Here is a 19,620-nt window from a genome sequence, read left to right as displayed (position 1 = left end):
AAGGGGACACAGTTGGAAGCTAAAGACACAGATGAATCACAGGGATGTTAGGAAGTATTTCTTCAGCCACAGAGTAGTCAGTAAGTGGAATAGTTTGGGAAGCGATGTAGTGGAGGCAGGATCCATACATAGCTTTAAGCAGAGGTATGATAAAGCTCACGGCTCGGGGAGAGTGACCTAGTAGCGATCAGTGAAGAGGCGGGGCCAGGAGCTCGGACTCGACCCCCGCAACCTCAACTAGGTGAGTACAACTAGGTGAGTACACACACACACACACACACACACACACACACACACACACACACACACACACACACACACACACACACACACATATATATATATATATATATATATATATATATATATATATATATATATATATATATATATATATATATATATATGTCGTGCCGAATAGGCAGAACTTGCCATCTTGGCTTAAATAGCAACGCTCATCTTGCCATATAGGACAAGTGAAAATTTGTGTATGCAATAATTTCGCCAAAATCATTCTGAACCTAACGAAAAAAATATATTTCACTGTATTTTTTTTAGTATTAAATTATTGTAAACAAATCTAAAATATATTTAGTTGGGTTAGGCTAAAATAAATTGCGCTTGTTATAATAAGGTTAGGTAAGTTTTCTAAGTTCCTTTTGGTGCAAAATTATAAATTTTTACATCAACATTAATGAAAAAAATATATCTTTAAACGTATAAGAGAAAAGTTTAGAAAGGACTTAATTTTAAATGAGTTCTTGCTAATTGACCAGTTTTACATATTCGGCACGACATATATATATATATATATATATATATCTCTATATATATATATATATATATATATATATATATATATATATATATATATATATATATATATATATACATACACACACACACACACACACACACACACACTGGAGTCCAAGACAAATTCAGAACTATTCCTACTTCCTGGAGCCTACCTGAAGTAAGCGCTTTTGTTTGAAATGCTGTACACATCCTGTGAGTTGTGTGGGTATTGTGTTTTGTAAATGCAGTGACTGGAAATTATCTTATTTGATCTAATCTATGTACAAGACGATCATCCAATGTCCGTACTGAACCAACAGTAACATAACAGGAAATATTACTGTTGTAACAGGGCGTTGAATGGTAAGGAGTTGGCTTGTAGGGAAGGATGTGTGTGTCCCGTTATCCTGACGACGAGATAAACAGCCTCGTTCGGCCGCCCATCCACACCACTACCCGCCCACCCACACTACTTATACCAGCCTACTTACCGCCCCACCCACCCGCCCACCCTGTCCCATCACCCTCCCAGCGAGCCCACCAGCCCACCCACCCCCAGCGTGCCACCCACCTCGTCAACCTCCCTAATTGCCAGGGACGAGTTCAGATTTTTCAGTTTGACACTAATTAAACATTCCTGGAAGCGCTTTCATTGATAGATTTTCTTTACGACACTGTGTGGTTGTTGCAGTTTTTTATTGTGGTTATGGTTCTTGAGGTTGTAGTTCTTGAGGTTGTAATTCTTGTGGTTGTAGTTCTTGTGGTTGTAGTTCTTGTGGTTGTGTTAGTTCTTTTGGTTGTAGTTGCAATTCTCGTGGTTGTTGTAGTTCTTGTGGTTGTAGTTCTTGTAGTTCATGTTCCTGTGGTTCTTGTTGTGGTTGTAGTTTTTGTTGTGGTTGTTGTAGCTCTTGTTGAGGTGGTAGTTCTTGTTGAGATGGTAGTTCTTGTTGAGGTGGTAGTTCTTGTTGAGGTGGTAGTTCTTGTTGAGGTGGTAGTTCTTGTGGTTGTTGTAGTTCTTGTGGTTGTTGTAGTTCTTGTGGTTGTAGTTCGCGTAGCTGTAGTCATTGTGGTTGTTATTATTCTTACAGATGCTATGCCACGTTTAGGCTCTGCACATAACAACTTTTAATATATATCTAAGTAAATTTAAACCCATGTAAATGACTAAGCAAATGTCGATTAATTCAGCTCTATGGCAATTTATGCCTTTTAATTGTATTTCAGACTTAAATAACAAAAGGCTACAAAAACAGTGTACAGAGCTGTACCAACGTGAATAACAAAAGTGGTAACCTCCCTTCTCCTACCTCCAGCAGATCCTACCTCCACCTTCTCTACCTCACCTCTCCTGTCCCTCCTACCTTTATCCTCCGCCTCCCTCACCTCCCTTACCACTGCCACATCCTCCACTCTGCTGACCCAGAATTAATCCATCATTTTATTTAAGTCAAGCATCCTGTCTAAGCGTCTTTTTTTTCACTACTTTGGAGCATTGTGGCACTAATGAAGTTATCACTTGCATAAGCGGGACAGAAAATGCAAAATATTTTTTAGATGTGGCACAGCAGGAATTTATGCCCGCTTTCCCGCCTTTTGTCTACATCCCAATAAACACCTGGGGTGGGTTTGAGGCAGACGATAATCACCCTTACTCACTCTTTCCCCAGAGATCAATTTTCCTCGCACGCTGTACATTACTGCGAGTTGCTAAGTAGCGATGCTGGCCAATAATTCTAACTGTTTATCACACTTTCCTTATAATTTCCTTGTTATCCATATTAGCCGCCCTTAAATGAACCAAATTAAAATTAATATATGCTTTCGAATATAAAAAAATGTTAGAAATTAATGAAGTGTGAGCGAGAGAATCGAAGCCTGTCTGCCGTATAGGCACAAAAGGGTTCGAATTACTCTGGCCTGATCCTCTGTCGTCTGGACCAAGGAGGATCAACGGGGGAGAAGAAATCTTTTACGACCGATTAATAAAATCATTTGACTGATTAATATTTAAAACGTGGATTTACATTCAGTTCACACAAACGTACGCTAAATAATTATAATAATAATAATAAAAATATCTTTGAGATAAGAAGTCTGACCTATCCAGGTATATATCCGGACCACTTGTCTGAAAGGATTATTATTATTATTATTATTATTATTATTATTATTATTATTATTATTATTATTATTATTATTATTATTATTATTATTGTTGTTGTTGTTGTATTGATCTCCTTGCCTTTCAGTGTTGTTATAAGTATGTCTGGAGTTCTTTTCCTGTATCATTGTTATGCAGTACTCTGCCTCTTCTAAGTACAACTGGGGACCTTGCCTGCACCAGTGTGCCCCTTTTGAGTACAGCTGTACCACTAATTACAGAAGAATGAATGCCCTTCCAGGGAGGATGGGGGGATGTGGGGGGAATTGACGATTGACTGTTCATTCAGCAGTTATGGTAGTCGATCAGTGTGCTGCTGACCTCGCTGTTTACAGATGAGCCTGGTGAGACTGGGCCTGGACCTGGGGTTTCAGTGGAAGGGGGAGGGGTGGATCTGAGGTTATCTGGTCCTCAGCTTCGTCTGGGACTGGACCACGGGGGGCGGTGACCCCCGGAAGCGACTCCAAGCTCAACTTATCCCAAGGGTGTAAAACTGTTTACGGACCCCATTGGAAGACAGGCTTTGGCCAGTAGCTTGGGCCAGTAGGTCTACCTACCTGGAGTCTACCTGAAAATTATTCCGGGGATCAACGCCCCCGCGGCCCGATCCACGACCAGGCCTCCCGGTGGATCAGGGCCTGATCAACGAGGCTGTTACTGCTGGCCGCACGTAGTCCAACGTATGAACCACACCCCGGCTGATCCGGCACTGACTTTAGATATCTGTCCAGCTCTCTCTTGAAGGCAGCCATGGGCCTATTGGTAATTCCCTTTATGCTTGGTGGGAGGCTGTTGAACAGTCTTGGGCCCCGGACACTTATGGTGTTTTCTCTTAGTGTATCAATGGCGCCCCTACTTTTAACTGGGGGCATTTTGCATCGCCTGCCCAGTCTTTTACTTTCGTAGGAAGTGATTTCTGTGTGCAGATTCGGGACCGTATCTTCTAGGATTTTCCAAGTGTAAATTATGATATTTCTCCTGCGTTCCAACGAGTACAAGTCAGGGTGACTTTGATCTGCCTAGCATGGGCCAGTAGGCATTTTGCAGTGCTCCTTCTTTATGTTCTTATTTATTTTACTGGACTGTCATGTGTGCCTTCAAAACCACTCGAAAAAATATTTGTATGTCATGTACACGAGGCCTCAGTAAATATTTGCTTTCTGTCAGACTTATCCTTGATGAATAAGACACCTGTGCAAAACTTTGAAATCTTTATTGAGAAACGTTTCGCTCACCAAGGGCTTTACCAATAATCCGCACATATAGGCAACACTTAAGCAACTTTATTCCGAAACGTTTCGCCTACACAGTAGGCTTCTTCAGTCGAGTACAGAAAGTAGGCAGGAGCAGTAGAGATGTGAAGACGATGTAATCAGTCCATCACCCTTAAAGTCGTAGATTTGAGGTTGTCAGTCCCTCAGCCTGGAGAAGTTCTGTTCCAAAGTCTAGAACTAACTGAAGATCAAGCGACAGTGTTGAGACTTAAATACTGTGATGGACTGATTACATCGTCTTCACATCTCTACTGTTCCTGCCTACTTTCTGTACTCGACTGAAGAAGCCTACTGTGTAGGCGAAACGTTTCGGAATAAAGTTGCTTATGTGTTGCCTATGTGTCTTAACAACCATCCTGTCGGTATTGTATACCATTTTGATATTCAATCCGCACATAGGAAAGAGAGGGGCTTACGACGACGTTTCGGTCCGACTTGAACCGTGCGACTTTGTAAATGGTTCAAGTCGACCAAAACGACGTCGTAAACTCTCTCCTGTGTGCGGGTTATTTGTTCATTATTCCAGTCACGGTATTGTTCCTTTTTGTTATTTATAAATGACATTATAACGGAGCCTTTCGTAGTGGAAGGAGTGGAACGGTGTAGTAGTGGTTAGATAGTGCCACTTTTTCTTTCACAGGCCTCACTACTAGAGTAACTACCCACTAGTTTCCTTCTAGGAAACATCGTCTAGTTTTCTAGAGAGAAACTAGAAGATCCATTATGAAATATTTCGTTCCCATGTTTTCCTGTTGGACAGTAGGCCAAGTAGGCCCATACTTGGACCATTTACAAAGTCACCCTGTGTGACTTTGTAAATGGTTCAAGTCGGACCGAAACGTTGTCGTAAGTTCCTCTTCCTCTATATGTGCGGGTTATAAGAACATAAGAAAGAAGGAACCCACACAATAGAGAGGAAAAGTAATGTGAGAGACCTGGGAGTGGTAATGTCAGAGGATCTCACCTTCAAGGATCACAACAATGCCACTATCACATCTGCTAGGAAACTGATAGGATGGATAATGAGAACATTCAAGACAAGAGATACTAAGCCAATGATGATCCTTTTTAAATCACTTATTCTCTCTAGGCTGGAATACTGCTGTACATTAGCATCTCCATTCAAGGCAGGTGAAATTACAGAACTAGAGAACGTACAGAGAACCTTTACTGCACGTATAAGTTCCATCAAACACCTTAACTACTGGGAGCGCCTGGAAGCACTTGACTTGTACTCACTGGAGCGCAGGCGAGAGAGATATATCATAATCTACACCTGGAAGATTCTGGAGGGGCTGGTCCCTAATATGCACACAGCAATCACTCCATACGAAAGCAAAAGATTTGGCAGGCGATGCAACATACCCCCAGTGAAAAGTAGGGGCGTCACTGGTACACTAAGAGAAAATACAATAAGTGTCCGGGGCCCAAGACTGTTCAACAGCCTCCCACCAGCAATAAGGGGCATTACGGGAAGACCCCTGGTTGTCTTCAAGAGGGAGCTGGACAGATACCTAAAGACGGTGCCGGATCAGCCGGGCTGTGGTTCGTACGTTGGATTACGTGCAGCCAGCAGTAACAGCCTTGTTGATCAGGCCCTGATCCACCGGGAGGCGTGGTCGTGGACCGGGCCGCAGGGACGTTGATCCCCGGAATGCCCTCTAGGTAGACTCCAGGTAGACATTGCAGCAGCCCTACTGGCCCATGCGAGGCAGGTCCAAGTCTACTACCGGTTTAAGCCAATGCACCCAACCTAGTCAGGTCAGGTCACATTCACTTAAGGAAGGAACACGGCAACTTATCTAGTAGCACAAGCTAATCAGATCCAACTCTCACTCACCCACACCCACTCATGTATTTATCTAATCTATTTTTAAAACTACACAACGTTTTAGCCTCTATAACTGTACTCGGGAGCTTCTTCCACTCATCCACAACTCTATTACCAAACCAGTGCTTTCCTATATCCTTCCTGAATCTGAATTTTTCCAACTTAAAACCATTGCTACGAGTCCTGTCTAGGCTAGATATTTTCAGCACGTTATTTACATCCCCTTTATTTATTCCTGTCTTCCATTTATACACCTCAATCATATCTCCCCTAATTCTACGCCTTTCTAGAGAGTGCAGATTCAGGGCCCTCAGTCTATCCTCATAGGGAAGATTTCTGATACATGGAGTTTTGAGACTCTCTGATCACGGGTTCTGTCCCCGCCCGTGGTATGGTTTGTCATCCTCCTTTGTATGTTTTCCAGAGCATTTATATCTCTTCTGTAATACGGCGATCAAAACTGTGCAGCATAATCTAAATGAGGCCTAACCAAGGATATATAGAGTTGAAGAACAACCTGAGGACTCCTATTATTTATGCTTCTTGATATGAAGCCAAGGATTCTGTTAGCTTTATTGTGAACACTTATGCACTGTTGTCTTGGTTTCAGATTACTGCTAACCAGAACTCCTAAATCTTTTTAGCAATCCGTAATATTAAGATCTACATTATTTAGTTTATATGTGGCATGGTTATTTTCCTGTCCAACATTTAGAACTTTGCATTTGTCTATATTAAACTGCATCTGCCACTTCTCCGACCACTGCAACAGTCTATTCAAATCTTCCTGGAGTGCTCTAATGTCCTCGTCAGAATAAATTCGACGGCCTATTTTGGTGTCATCGGCAAACTTGCTTACGTCGCTCTTTATGCCCTCATCAATGTCGTTTATGTAGATTGTGAACAACAGGGGGCCCAACACTGACCCCTGTGGAACACCACTGGTGAGGCTTCCCCACTCTGATTTCTCCCCACTAATGCAAACTCTCTGCTGCCTATTTGTCAACCATGCCTCTATCCAGGAGAAAATTTATCCTCCTGTTCCACGTGCCTTAATTTTCCTCAATAGTCTCTGATGTGGGACCCTGTCAAAAGCCTTACTGAAGTCCATATACACAATATCATATTCATTACCATGATCTACCTCCTCAAATACCTTAGTGAAAAAAGTTAATAAATTCGTAAGGCAGGAACGTCCCTTTGTAAAACCATGCCGTGATTCGTTGATTAATTTATGCTTTTCAAGGTGGCTACGAACTGCCTCGGCAATTATTGATTCCATAAATTTTCCCGCTATGGAGGTTAGGCTTATTGGTCTATAGTTCTAAGCTAAGGACCTGTCACCTGTTTTGAAAATAGGTATCACATTTGCCATTTTCCACTTATCTGGCACCATGCCAGTCTGTAGTGATATGTTGAAAAGATTAGCCAAAGGTTTGCTAAGTTCCTCTTTACATTCCTTTAGAACCCTTGCATACAGTTCATCAGGGCCTGGGGAATTGTTAGGTTTTAATTTATCTATTTGCCTAAGGACCATGTCACTTGTGACCCTAATCGTGCATAGTTTATTATCATCCTGTTTTACATAATTTATTATTTCTGGAATATCGCTAGTATCTTCCTGTGTAAAAACTAGAGAGGAAGTATGTGTTAAAAATTCTACACATTTCCTTATCACTGTCAGTGAGCTGACCCAAGTAACTTTTAAATGGGCCTATCTTGTCCCTGATCTTACTTCTGCATACCTGAAAGAATCCTTTTGGGTTATCCTTCACTTCTCGTGCAACTTTAACCTCATAATCTCTTTTTGCGGGTTATTTGTGTATTGTTCAAGTCACAGTATTGTGCCTTTTTGTTATTTATATATGAGTGGGTGTGGGAGGATGTTAGACCTGCCTAGCATGGGCTAGTGGGCATGCTACATGCAGTGCGCCTCCTTTCGTAGCTTGGAACTATTTGCTAAATTGTTTTACTCAACTCTGTTCTAAACCAGTAACTTTTAAAAATAATTTTAAATTAATATAAATTTGTACAGTGGTTCTGGAAATATAAACACTTAAGAAGTATAATGTGATCCTTTATTGACAACGTTTTGCCCATTTATACTATTTATTTCCACAGTTGTTCTGCAGTCATATAAACATTGTGGGCATTCATTTTCGATAGAGTACGTCACAAGAGACTTAAGAAAATTTGCAGCTAATGGCATAGGAGGTAAATTTCTAGCATGGATAGGTGCATGGCTTACCAACAGAAAGCATAGAGTTTCCAGGTCAAATCTGAATGGGGATTAGTCATTAGTGGTGTTCCACAGGGATCAGTTTTAGGCCTGACAAGTTTACTTTCCTGCCTGACAAATGTACTTGTTCCTGCCTGACAAACTTACTTCCTGCCTGACAAATTTAGACTTTCTTCAATAGAGCATTTGAGGCAGTAGACAGTGATAAAGAATATGATATTGTTTATTTAGGTTTTAGTAAAGCCTTCTATAGAGTGCTTCACAAGAGACTGAATTAAAGTGGCAGCTCATGGTATAGGAAGTAAAGTTCTAGCATGGATAGAGCCATGGCTTACCAACAGAAAGCAGAGAGTTTCCATTAATGGGGTCAAATCTGAGTGAGAATTAGTCACTAGTGGCATTCCACAAGAATCAATTTTAGGCCCTCTCTTGTTCGTAATTTACATTAATGACCTTGATAAAGGAATTAAAAGTGACATGAGCAAATTTGCTGATGATACAAAAATAGGCCGTATGATTCATTCTGAGGAGGATACCAATGAACTCCAGGAGGATTTGGACAAATTAATGTCTTGGTCTGAAAAATGAGAGATGAAGTTCAATGTGGCCAAGTGTAAAGTACTAGTCCTTGGTAATGAAAATAACCCTCGATGTTACAAACTATGTGAAGTAGAGGTTGATCATACAGAATGTGAAAAAGACTTGGGAGTCATGACAAGCAGAAATTTTAAGCTAAGACAGCAGTGCCTAAGTGCGCGGAATAAGGCTAACAGATTACTGGGATTTATTTCAAGAAGTATAAGTAAGAAGTCCAAAAGTTATTTTACAGTTCTATTTATCACTAGTGAGGCCTCATTTGGATTATGCCACTCAATTTTGGTCTCCTTACTACTGGATGGATATAGACTCATTGGAAAACATACAGAGAAGAATGACTAAAATTATTTACTGTATATGGAATCTTCAGTATGAAGATAGACTTAGAGCCTTGAATCTCCACTCTCTGGAGAGACGTAGAATGTGATGAATTGTTTTGAAAACCGACGTCATTCTACATCATCAAAGATGTAGAATGAGGGGAGATATCATCAAAGTGTATAAGTGGATGATGAGCATAAACAAAGGTGATATTAGTAAAGTACTGAGGGTGTCGAACCAGGTAAGAACCAGAAATAGTGGATTTAAGTTGGATAAATTTAAATTTAGCAAGGACATAGATCTTAATGTTACAGGTTGTGAAAAGGATTTTGGAGTTCTGGTTAGCAGTAATCTAAAACCAAGACAACAGTGCATAAGTGTTCGCAATAAAGTGAACAGTATCCTTGGCTTCTTATCAAGAAGTATAATTAATAGGAGTCCTCAGGTTGTTCTTCAACTCTATATCCTTGGTTAGGCCTCATCTAGATTATGCTGCACAGTTTTGGTCACCGTATTACGGAATGGATATAAGTGCTCTGGAAAACGTACAAAGGAGGATGACAAAGTTGATCCCATGTATCAGAAATCTTTCCTATGAGGATAGACTAAGGGCCCTGAATCTGCACTCTCTAGAAAGGTGTAGAGTTAGGGGGGATATGATTGAGGTGTATACATGGAAGACAGGAATAAATGAAGGGGATGTAAATAGCGTGCTAAAAATATCTAGCCTAGAGAGGACTTGCAGGAATGGCTTTAAGTTGGAAAAATTTAGATTCAGGAAGGATATAGGAAAGCACTGGTTTGGTAATAGAGTTGTGGATGAGTGGAAGAAGCTCCCCAGTACAGTTATAGAGGCTAAAACATTGTGTAGTTTTAAAGATAGGTTAGATAAATGCATGAGCAGGTGTGGGTGAGTGTGAGTTGGACCTGATTAGCTTGTGCTACTAGGTCAGATGCCGTGATCCTTCCTTAAGTGAATGTGGCCTGACCTAACTAGGTTGGGGTACTGGCTTAAGCCAGTAGGAAACTTGGACCTGCCTTGCATGGGCCAGGAGGCCTGCTGCAGTGTTCCTTCTTATGTTCTTAAGTCCTGGTTTTCAAGCAGATTTGTGGATGTGTGGAACAATCTTCCGAGTAGGGTGATCAAGGCTAGGACCTCGGGTAGCTTTAAAAAGAGATTGAACGAATATATGAGAGGATGGGCTGGGTTTGATTGGTGTTCATCGGGTATGGGGGTAAATTCTTGGGTAGCTTTGGGTAGGGGTGGTTTGATAAGGACCTGCCTTGTATGGACCAGTAGGCCTTCTGCAGTGTTTTTCTGTTCTTATGTTCTTATTTACATTATGTTGATATAACTTTTGATCCCATGTATCAGAAATCTTTCCTATGAGGATAGACTGAGGGCCCTGAATCTGCACTCTAGAAAGGCATAGAATTAGGGAAACGTCACGACAAAGGACACTAAGGAAGGTAAAAATATTGTTGTTGGGGATAGCCAGGTTAGGAATATGGATAGGGCCTTCTGCTTAAAGGATAGGATTAGGAGACAGAGGGTTTGCTTTCCTGGGGCTGGGATGGAGGTTATTGTTAGTCTGCTTGACAACATCATGAACGGTAATGGGATCAATCCTATTATGTGCCTCAGTGCTGGAGGCAATGATGTAGGCAAGCATAGAAGTGAAGATTTAGTTAGAAGGTTCTGGACAGCAATAGACAATTAGGAAGAAGGTGGGCTGCCCTGTTATATGTGTGGCATTTTGCTAAGAAGGGGTGTTGGAAATGAATGGTTGTCCAGAGCAACTGGTATTAATTGTTGGCTGGACAAACACTGTAAGGATAATGCAGTACCATTCATTGACAACTGGGACCACTTCTGTGGCCGAAATAACATGTATGCCAGGGATGGGTTCACTTATCCAGGGCAGGTGTGGGTTTTCTTGCTAGTTCAGTTGAAGGGGTTGTTAGGACTTTAAACTAGGATTAGTTAGAGGTATGGGTTTAGAAATGAAAAATAATGAGTATGGATATATTGACTTAGGCTTTGATATTATGAATCTTAATAATAACAGTCATGTAATAATCCTGGGTAATGATAATTTCAGAAATTGTGTAAAAACAAAGGTGAATAGGAAAAATGTGCAGAAGAAAAAACATATGATGATATTTTATGCTAACAGTCGAAGTGCAAGAAATAAGATTAATGAACTACGTTTGATAGCGCGTGCTGGGAACATTGATGTCATTGCAATAACTGAAACGTGGTATGATTTAAAGAGTCGGGATATGATTGTTGAGTGTAATATTCAAGGGTTTAAGTTGTTCCATGTGGATAGACGTAATGGGAAGGGGGGAGGAGTTGCATTATATGTCCGAGAAAATATTAATTGTTGCATGAAAACAGGTATAAAAATAGATGGAATAGTAACAGAATCTGTTTGGGTAGAGTTTGTAGAAGGTCAAGAAAAGCTAATTCTAGGTGTAATATACAGACCTCCAGGCTTGGATCACGATAGAGGGAGACTTCTTTGGGACGAAATTGTTAGGGCTTCTAGACACAATAACGTGGTGATAGTAGGAGATTTTAACTTTAGTCAAATTGACTGGACTTCTTTGACCGGTAATCTGGAGTCCAGTGACTTTATGGAAACAGTTCAGGACTATTTTCTGAAGCAGTGTGTAACAGAGCCTACCTGGGGTAATAATTTGCTAGACCTAGTCTTGTCAAATATGGAAACACTCGTGAATAATCTGGAGATAACTGAAGAGCTTGGCGCAAGTGATCACAAATCCATCACTTTTAGCATTAACTGGGAATGCAAGAATAATGATAATACGGTAAAGGTCCCTGATTTTCGTTCTGCCGATTTTAATGGACTTAGGAACACCTGTCTAATCTTGATTGGGGCAATCTAGCTAATGATTTTATTGACGATGATCATACGATTACGAAGGGATCTGTGTTTATGATTTCTTTCTTAATAATGTACAACGTGCACAGAGTATATACATTCCCCAGAGACAAATTAGGTCTAATAATAACGATCCAAAATGGGTTAACAGGAGGCTAAAGCATCTATTAGGGGAGAAAAAGGGAATTTATAGGCGCATCAAAAGAGGAGAGGTTAACCTTACTGACCAATATGTTCAGCTTAAAAGAGAAGTAAAAAAGGGATTACAAAGGCTAAACGTGACTATGAAATTAGAATTGCTAATGAATCAAAGACTAATCCAGAGGGGTTCTTTCAAGTGTATAGGACGAAGGTGAAGGAAAAAGTGGGGCCTCTGAAAATTGGGAATGGACAGCTGACGGATAACGAACTGGAAATGTGTTCCCTATTTAATGACTATTTTTTGTCAGTGTTTACACAGGAAGACATAAATGAGATTCCAGAAATTAACGATAATTCAGTTCCTGATGAATTCAAATAAACTAATATTACTGTCACGAGGGACATGGTTATCAAACAGATAAAGAAACTGAAGCAAAATAAGTCCCCAGGACCTGACGAGTTGTTTTCCAGGGTACTTAAAGAATGCAAGATGGAACTTAGTCAGCCATTAACGAGTGTGTAGTGTGTAGAACATTTGAGACAGTAGACAGAGATAAAGAATATGATATTGTTTATTTGGATTTTAGTAGAGCCTTCGACAGTACCTCACAAGAGACTTAAGAAAAGTGGCAGCTCATGGTACAGGAGGTAAAGTTCTAGCATGGATAGAGGCATGGCTTACCAACAGAAAGCAGAGAATTTCCATTAATGGGGCCAAATCTGAATGGCGATTAGTCACTAGTGGCGTTCCACAAGGATCAGTTTTGGGCCCTCTGTTGTTCATAATTTACATTAATGACCTTGATGAAGGAATTATTAGTGACATGAGCAAATTTGCTGATGATACAAAGATAGGCCATATGATTCATTCTGAGGAGAATTCCAATGAACTCCAGGAGGATTTGGACAAATTAACGTTTTGGTCTGAAAAATGGTGGATGAAGTTCGATGTGGACAAGTGTAAAGTACTAGGCCTTGGGAATGAAAATAACCCTCGAATCTATGAACTAGGTGAAGTAGAATTTGATCATACAGAATGTGAAAAAGACTTGGGAGTCATGGTAAGCAGAAATGTAAAGCCAAGACAGCAGTGCTTCAGTGTGTGCAACAAGGCTAACAGATTACTAGGATTTATTTCAAGAAGTATAAGTAACAGAAGTCCGAAAGTTATTTTACAGCTCTGTACGTCAATAGTGAGGCCTCATTTAGATTATGCCACTCAGTTCTGGTCTCCTTACTACAGGATGGATATAGACTCATTGGAGAATATAGAAAGAAGAATTATTAAAATGATTTACTGTGTATGGAATGTCCCGTATGATGACAGACTTAGAGCCTTGAATCTCCACTCTCTGGAGAGACGTAGAATGAGGGGAGATATCATTGAAGTGTATAAGTGGATGATGGGTATAAACAAAGGTGATATTAATAAAGTACTGAGGGTGTCGAACCAGGTAAGAACCAGAAATAATGGATTTAAGTTGGATAAATTTAGATTTAGAAAGGACATAGGTAAGTACTGGTTTTCTAACAAAAACACAAAAACAGTAAATATACAACCATCTAAAACCGTAAATATACAACCATCATTACACAAGACCGTGGCCCACAGTACAGATGTTGGAGAGGAGTCTCCTCCTTCTTCCTCTACTGGGGAAAGTAGATGGAATCCAGGACGGGGTGGCCCTGCCTTGGATACTGAGGATTATAGTGCAGTCCCAGAACCTGCAGAAATTGACAACACATCTCCCAACAATTCTCAACCAAAGGTGAATTTGTGCAAATATTATGCTTGGGGCATCTGTAAGCATGGAATAACAGGGGAAAAAAATGGGACATGCAACTTTGACCATCCCAAAAAATGTAGCGACCTCCTGTCTAAAGGAGTGTGTCGTTCTTCCTGTACTTTCTTTCACCCAAAAATGTGCCACTCCTCGATCCTCCAGAAGCAGTGTTACAACATCGAGTGCCCTGCATACCATCTAAAAGGGACCAGGAGGCACAGACCCCACAAGACAAACAATAGTAGCCACGACAACCCAACTCCAGGTGATTTTTTAGTGGCAGGAAACGAAAAAAGAAAATGGAAGGAAATAACAAAAATAGTCCACCACCTTGGAGCCTTGTTGGACTGGAGGCGCAGCCAGTGGCCACCCATGGCCCTCCAGAATTACAACTACTGATGCCAATAACAAAATCCCCCCAACAAACACAGAATACAACCTCGTTCATATTTGCTAATATACAGGGCCTTAAGCCATCCACCAACAACAAAACACCTTTTATCAGTGGACTTCTAGTGGAGTCTAATGCAATGTTTGCAGCCTTCACAGAGACTCACACAAAAGATCACTTTGACAGTGAAATATGGATAAGTGGTTACAACCTTTTTAGATGCGACAGAAAAAACAGGCAACAAGGGGGGGTTGGCCTGTATGTCAAAGAGTCCCTTATCTGCACGGAGTTGCTGAACACCACAAATGAGGTAGTTGAAGTTCTAGCAATAAAGATCGAGAACCAAAACCTAGTCATTGTGGTTGTATACAACCCACCAGATGCAACCTCACAACAGTTCAAGGAACAGCTACTGAAAATCGATTACTGTTTGGAAAACCTTCCAGCTCCATCCCCAAACATCTTACTGCTTGGTGATTTCAACCTAAGGCATACAAAATGGAAGAATGTAGCAAATAATGTTATAACTGAAACAATCCCCGGAGGTAGCGCAGATGAAAGGTCACACACATGAGCTACTAAGTCTCTGCGAAAAACACACCTTAAGCCAGCAGATAGTGGAGCCAACAAGACTAGAAAACACACTTCACCTTATCTTCACAAATAATGAGGACCTGATAAGAGACATAAGAATATCAAAAACAACCAATTCCGATCACAATCTAATCGAAGTCCAGACGTACATGCATAGGGGTCCTGAACAGCAGAATGCATGTACCTGTGAAGGTGTCTTCACAAAATACAATTTCAACAACAAGAACATCAACTGGGACCAGGTAAACCATGTCCTAAACGAAACATGTTGGGAAGATGTCTTAAATGACATGGACCCAAACCAGTGCCTTGAAAGGATCAACTTCCTGGTAGCCGAAGCATGTTCTAGGCATATTACCCTAAGAAAGAAGAAGAGCAGGAGCAAACTGGAGAGAAAAAGACGCTCCCTCTACAGAAGACGACGAAGAGTCACTGAGCTCCTCAGGAGTGCTAGAATATCTGATACACGAAAGGAGGCACTCACCAGGGAAGTAGAAACTATCGAACTTAAGCTAAATGACTCTTACAGGAACCAGGAGAGGCAGGAGGAGCTTAAAGCTATTAGTGAAATTGAAAGAAATTCAAAATATTTCTTTTCATATGCCAAAAACAAGGCAAATACCACATCTAGTATCGGGCCCTTACTCAGACAGGATGGGACTTACACAGATGACAACAAGGAAATGAGTGAAATATTGAAATCCCAGTACGACTCTGTGTTTAGTGAATCACTAATCGGTCTGAGGATCGACGACCCAAATGATTTCTTCATGAATGAGCCTCAAAACTCCATAAATGTATGCCAGATTTCCGACATTACCCTAACTCCTATAGATTTCGAAAAAGCCATTGACAACATGCCTATGCACTCAGCCTCGGGCCCAGACTCGTGGAACTCTGTTTTCATTAAGAACTGCAAGAAACCCCTCTCGCATGCCCTAAGTACACTATGGAGGAGGAGCTTGGACATGGGTGAAATTCCACAGTCACTTAAAACAACGGATATAGCCCCACTCCATAAAGGTGGCAGCAAAGCATTAGCTAAGAACTATAGACCAATAGCTCTGACATCCCACATCATAAAAATCTTTGAAAGAGTGCTAAGAAGCAGGATTGCAAATCACCTGGATTCCCAAAATCTGCACAATCCAGGGCAACATGGGTTCAGGGCAGGTCGCTCCTGCCTCTCACAACTACTGGATCACTATGACATGGCCTTGGATGCACTGGAAGAAAATCAGAATGCAGATGTAATATACACAGACTTTGCAAAAGCATTTGACAAATGCGATCATGGCGTAATAGCCCATAAAATACGTGCTAAAGGAATAACTGGGAAAGTGGGGAGATGGATCTTCAACTTCCTAACAAATCGAACACAAAGAGTAGTGGTCAACAGAGTTAAATCGGAGGCTGCCATAGTGAAGAGCTCTGTTCCACAAGGCACAGTACTCGCCCCCATCTTATTCCTTATCCTCATATCAGACATAAACAGAGATATACACCACAGCACCGTATCATCCTTTGCGGATGATACTAGGATCTGCATGAGGCTGTCATCTGCTGAGGACGCGGTTAACCTCCAAGAAGATATAAACAAAGTTTTCCAGTGGGCAACGGTAAACAATATGATGTTCAATGAGGACAAATTCCAACTACTCCGTTATGGAAAACGAGGAGATAATAACTAGAACAGAGTATACTACTGACTCCGGCCATACAATAGAGCGGAAAAATAATGTAAGGGACCTGGGAGTAGTAATGTCTGAGGCTCTCACTTTCAAGGATCACAACAGTGCCACGATCGCACGTGCAAAGAAAATGATAGGATGGATAATGAGAACTTTCAAAACGAGAGATACCAAGCCCATGATGATCCTTTTCAAATCACTTGTTCTCTCTAGGCTGGAATACTGCTGTACATTAACATCTCCATTCAAAGCAGGTGAAATCGCAGATCTAGAGAGTGTACAGAGATCCTTTACTGCACGTATAAGTTCTGTCAAACACCTTAACTACTGGGAACGCTTGGAAGCACTTGACTTGTACTTGTTGGAACGCAGGAGGGAGAGATATATCATAATCTACACTTGGAAAATTTTGGAAGGAATGGTCCCAAATCTGCACACAGAAATCACTCCCTACGATAGTAAAAGACTGGGCAGGCGATGCAAAATGCCGCCAATAAAAAGTAGGGGCGCCATTGGTACACTAAGGGAAAACACCATAAGTGTCCGGGGCCCAAAACTGTTCAACAGCCTCCCATCAAGTATTAGGGGAATTGCCAATAAACCCCTGGCTGCCTTCAAGAGAGAGCTGGACAGATACCTAAAGTCTGTGCCGGATCAGCTGGGCTGTGGCTCGTACGTTGGACTACGTGCGGCCAGCAGTAACAGCCTAGTTGATCAGGCCCTGATCCATCGGGAGGCCTGGTCATGGACCGGGCCGCGGGGGCGTTGATCCCCGGAATAACCTCCAGGTAACCTCCAGGTATGGAACAATCTCCTGAGTAGGGTGATCGAGGCTAGGACCTTGGGTGGCTTTAAAAAGAGATTGAACAAATACATGTGTGGGAGGGGCTGGGTTTGATTGGTGTCATTGGGTACGGGAGGATATTATTGGGAAGCTTTGAGAAGGGGTCGTTTTGATAAGGACCTGCCTTCTGCAGTGTTCCTCCATTCTTAAGTTCTTATATGATTGAGGTGTATAAATGGAAAACAGGAATAAATAAAGGGAATGTAAAATACGTGCTAAAAATATCTAGCCATGATAGGACTTACAACAATGGTTTCAAGTTGGAAAGATTTAGATTCAGGAAAGATATAGGAAAGCACTGGTTTGGTAATAGAGTTGTGGATGAGTGGAACAAACTCCCGAGTACCGTCATAGAAGCTAAAACGTTGTGTGGGTTTTAAAAATAGGTTTGATAAATACGTGAGTGGGTGTGGGTGGGTGTGACCTGACCTGACTAGGTTCGGTCAATGGCTTCGCATGGGCCAGTAGGCCTGCTGTAGTGTTCCTTCTTTCTTATGTACTTATGATAACCCAATAAAGTCAACCTTATAATAATAATGTATTCAACTGTTGTCCTGTTAATTATTGCAAGGTGTTTATGTACACTCACGTGCCTTTGTATTCATACTGATATCTAAATAACAAATACGTAGAGGTATGCAAATTCATTTTCTCAAGATTTCCGTACAGCTCCTCTCTCCTTGTGATGCAACATTGCAATCTGTCGCATCATCATAACAGTGGATGTCATTAATGATAACTAGGTTTACTTTCACTATCTCACGACTATCTCAAACGAAGGAAGTGCATCGGAAATGTTTGTACTTGTACTGGGCCAGTGAGGAAATATTATCTCCGTATTCTTGACTACACAAAAGCCTGGCCTGCCTGCGAATCGTAGGCAATGTTACAGGCCGAAAGTTCTACCCACATTCTGTTCCCTCACGTTCTCCGTCTCTATACATTTCCTAACATAATATCCCAACCGTGATTTGTTTGAGCTGAGAGATGTGAGCTAACTTAGTCATGAGTAATATAAATTAAACGAGATAGATTAAAAGGACTCTCAAGCCTGGCAATAGTAATGCGGTCGGTAGTAATACTGTAGCGAGCGCCCTCCATGTTCCCTCTCATATTCTCCTACCCTCTCCCCAGAGTTCCCTTCCCCCTCCTCCAGCCTGGCTCCACCCCTGGCTGAGCCTCAGCCAATCACAGCCATCTCAGTACTAAGTGGAGGGATTCAAATGATTCAGTAGCCCAAGGATTTTATAATTTATACAGAAACTGCCTGTACAACAGTGATTCTCTCACTCTGAGCTTAACACAATGAAGTATATGACCAGTTCCACTGACAGTGTAACACTCTTGAATCCCCGGATTGCACTAGAGTTAGTGGAAGGCTAAAAATGCTGACTGGCACCAGGGAATACATTCCAGCAGGCAGAGCCGAGCTCTGGGTGTTGCCTCCGCCGGTCACACTTTAGAGGGCGAGCCCAGTACGGTACAGGTAAGCTTGTGCGACTCGGCCCCCCCCAAACCTCAAAAAGATTATTTGCAGTGTGGCATTGAAGTCTTGTAGATCGACGCGTATGGTGTTGTCTCGCTGGCCAGTGAAAATAGTGGATACGGAGTACTCGTAGCTGTGTAAGTGATCCATCTAGATACTGTGGATGGAAGTGTACGGTGTTGAGGTTGGCGACCGCCTCTGGTCGAGCCTTACAAAGCCACAGAAAACGGGGGATGAGCTTGGAGACAAAGAAGTCACTAGTTTGTTTAATGTGAAGTGTATTTAGAAGGTGATTCTTATGTAAAGTACTGGTGGAGGCAAGCATCTGTACACTTTGTTTCAGCTGATAATGATCAGTGATGGCCGAACTTACTGCTGGCCAAGCCCTCTGCTCAGAAGGCAAGTGTAACTGCGAGCAGTTTTCAAGTGGTGGCCATAATTGAGGCATTGTATGTCTAGGCTTGAGGATATCCAAGCTTGAGCCTCTGTCATATAGTGTTTTTCATCGCGTAATTCATCTGGTGAAGTGAGAATGTTGTGATAAGTTGTGAAGCAGTGA

General features: G+C 41.5%; 1 protein-coding gene across 9 annotated transcripts in view; it reads left to right on the top strand.

Moving 5' to 3' along the window:
• The window catches only part of LOC128700726 (innexin inx2), a 240,758-nt gene that overhangs the window by 207,405 nt on the left and 13,733 nt on the right, over positions 1-19,620 (top strand). Inside the window, exon 1 of one of the 9 annotated variants that reach the window (XM_053794099.2) lies at positions 18,860-19,061. The exons of 5 other annotated variants lie outside the window; for them this stretch is intronic. The gene's annotated coding sequence lies outside the window, so the exon portion shown is untranslated. 3 more of the 9 variants (XM_070086967.1, XM_053794108.2, XM_070086963.1) reach the window with 3 other exon arrangements.

Source organism: Cherax quadricarinatus, chromosome 20 (genome assembly GCF_038502225.1).
Source record: "Cherax quadricarinatus isolate ZL_2023a chromosome 20, ASM3850222v1, whole genome shotgun sequence".
Classification (NCBI taxonomy): Eukaryota; Metazoa; Arthropoda; class Malacostraca; order Decapoda; family Parastacidae; genus Cherax; species Cherax quadricarinatus.
This window is presented reverse-complemented; position numbering and strand designations above follow the sequence as displayed.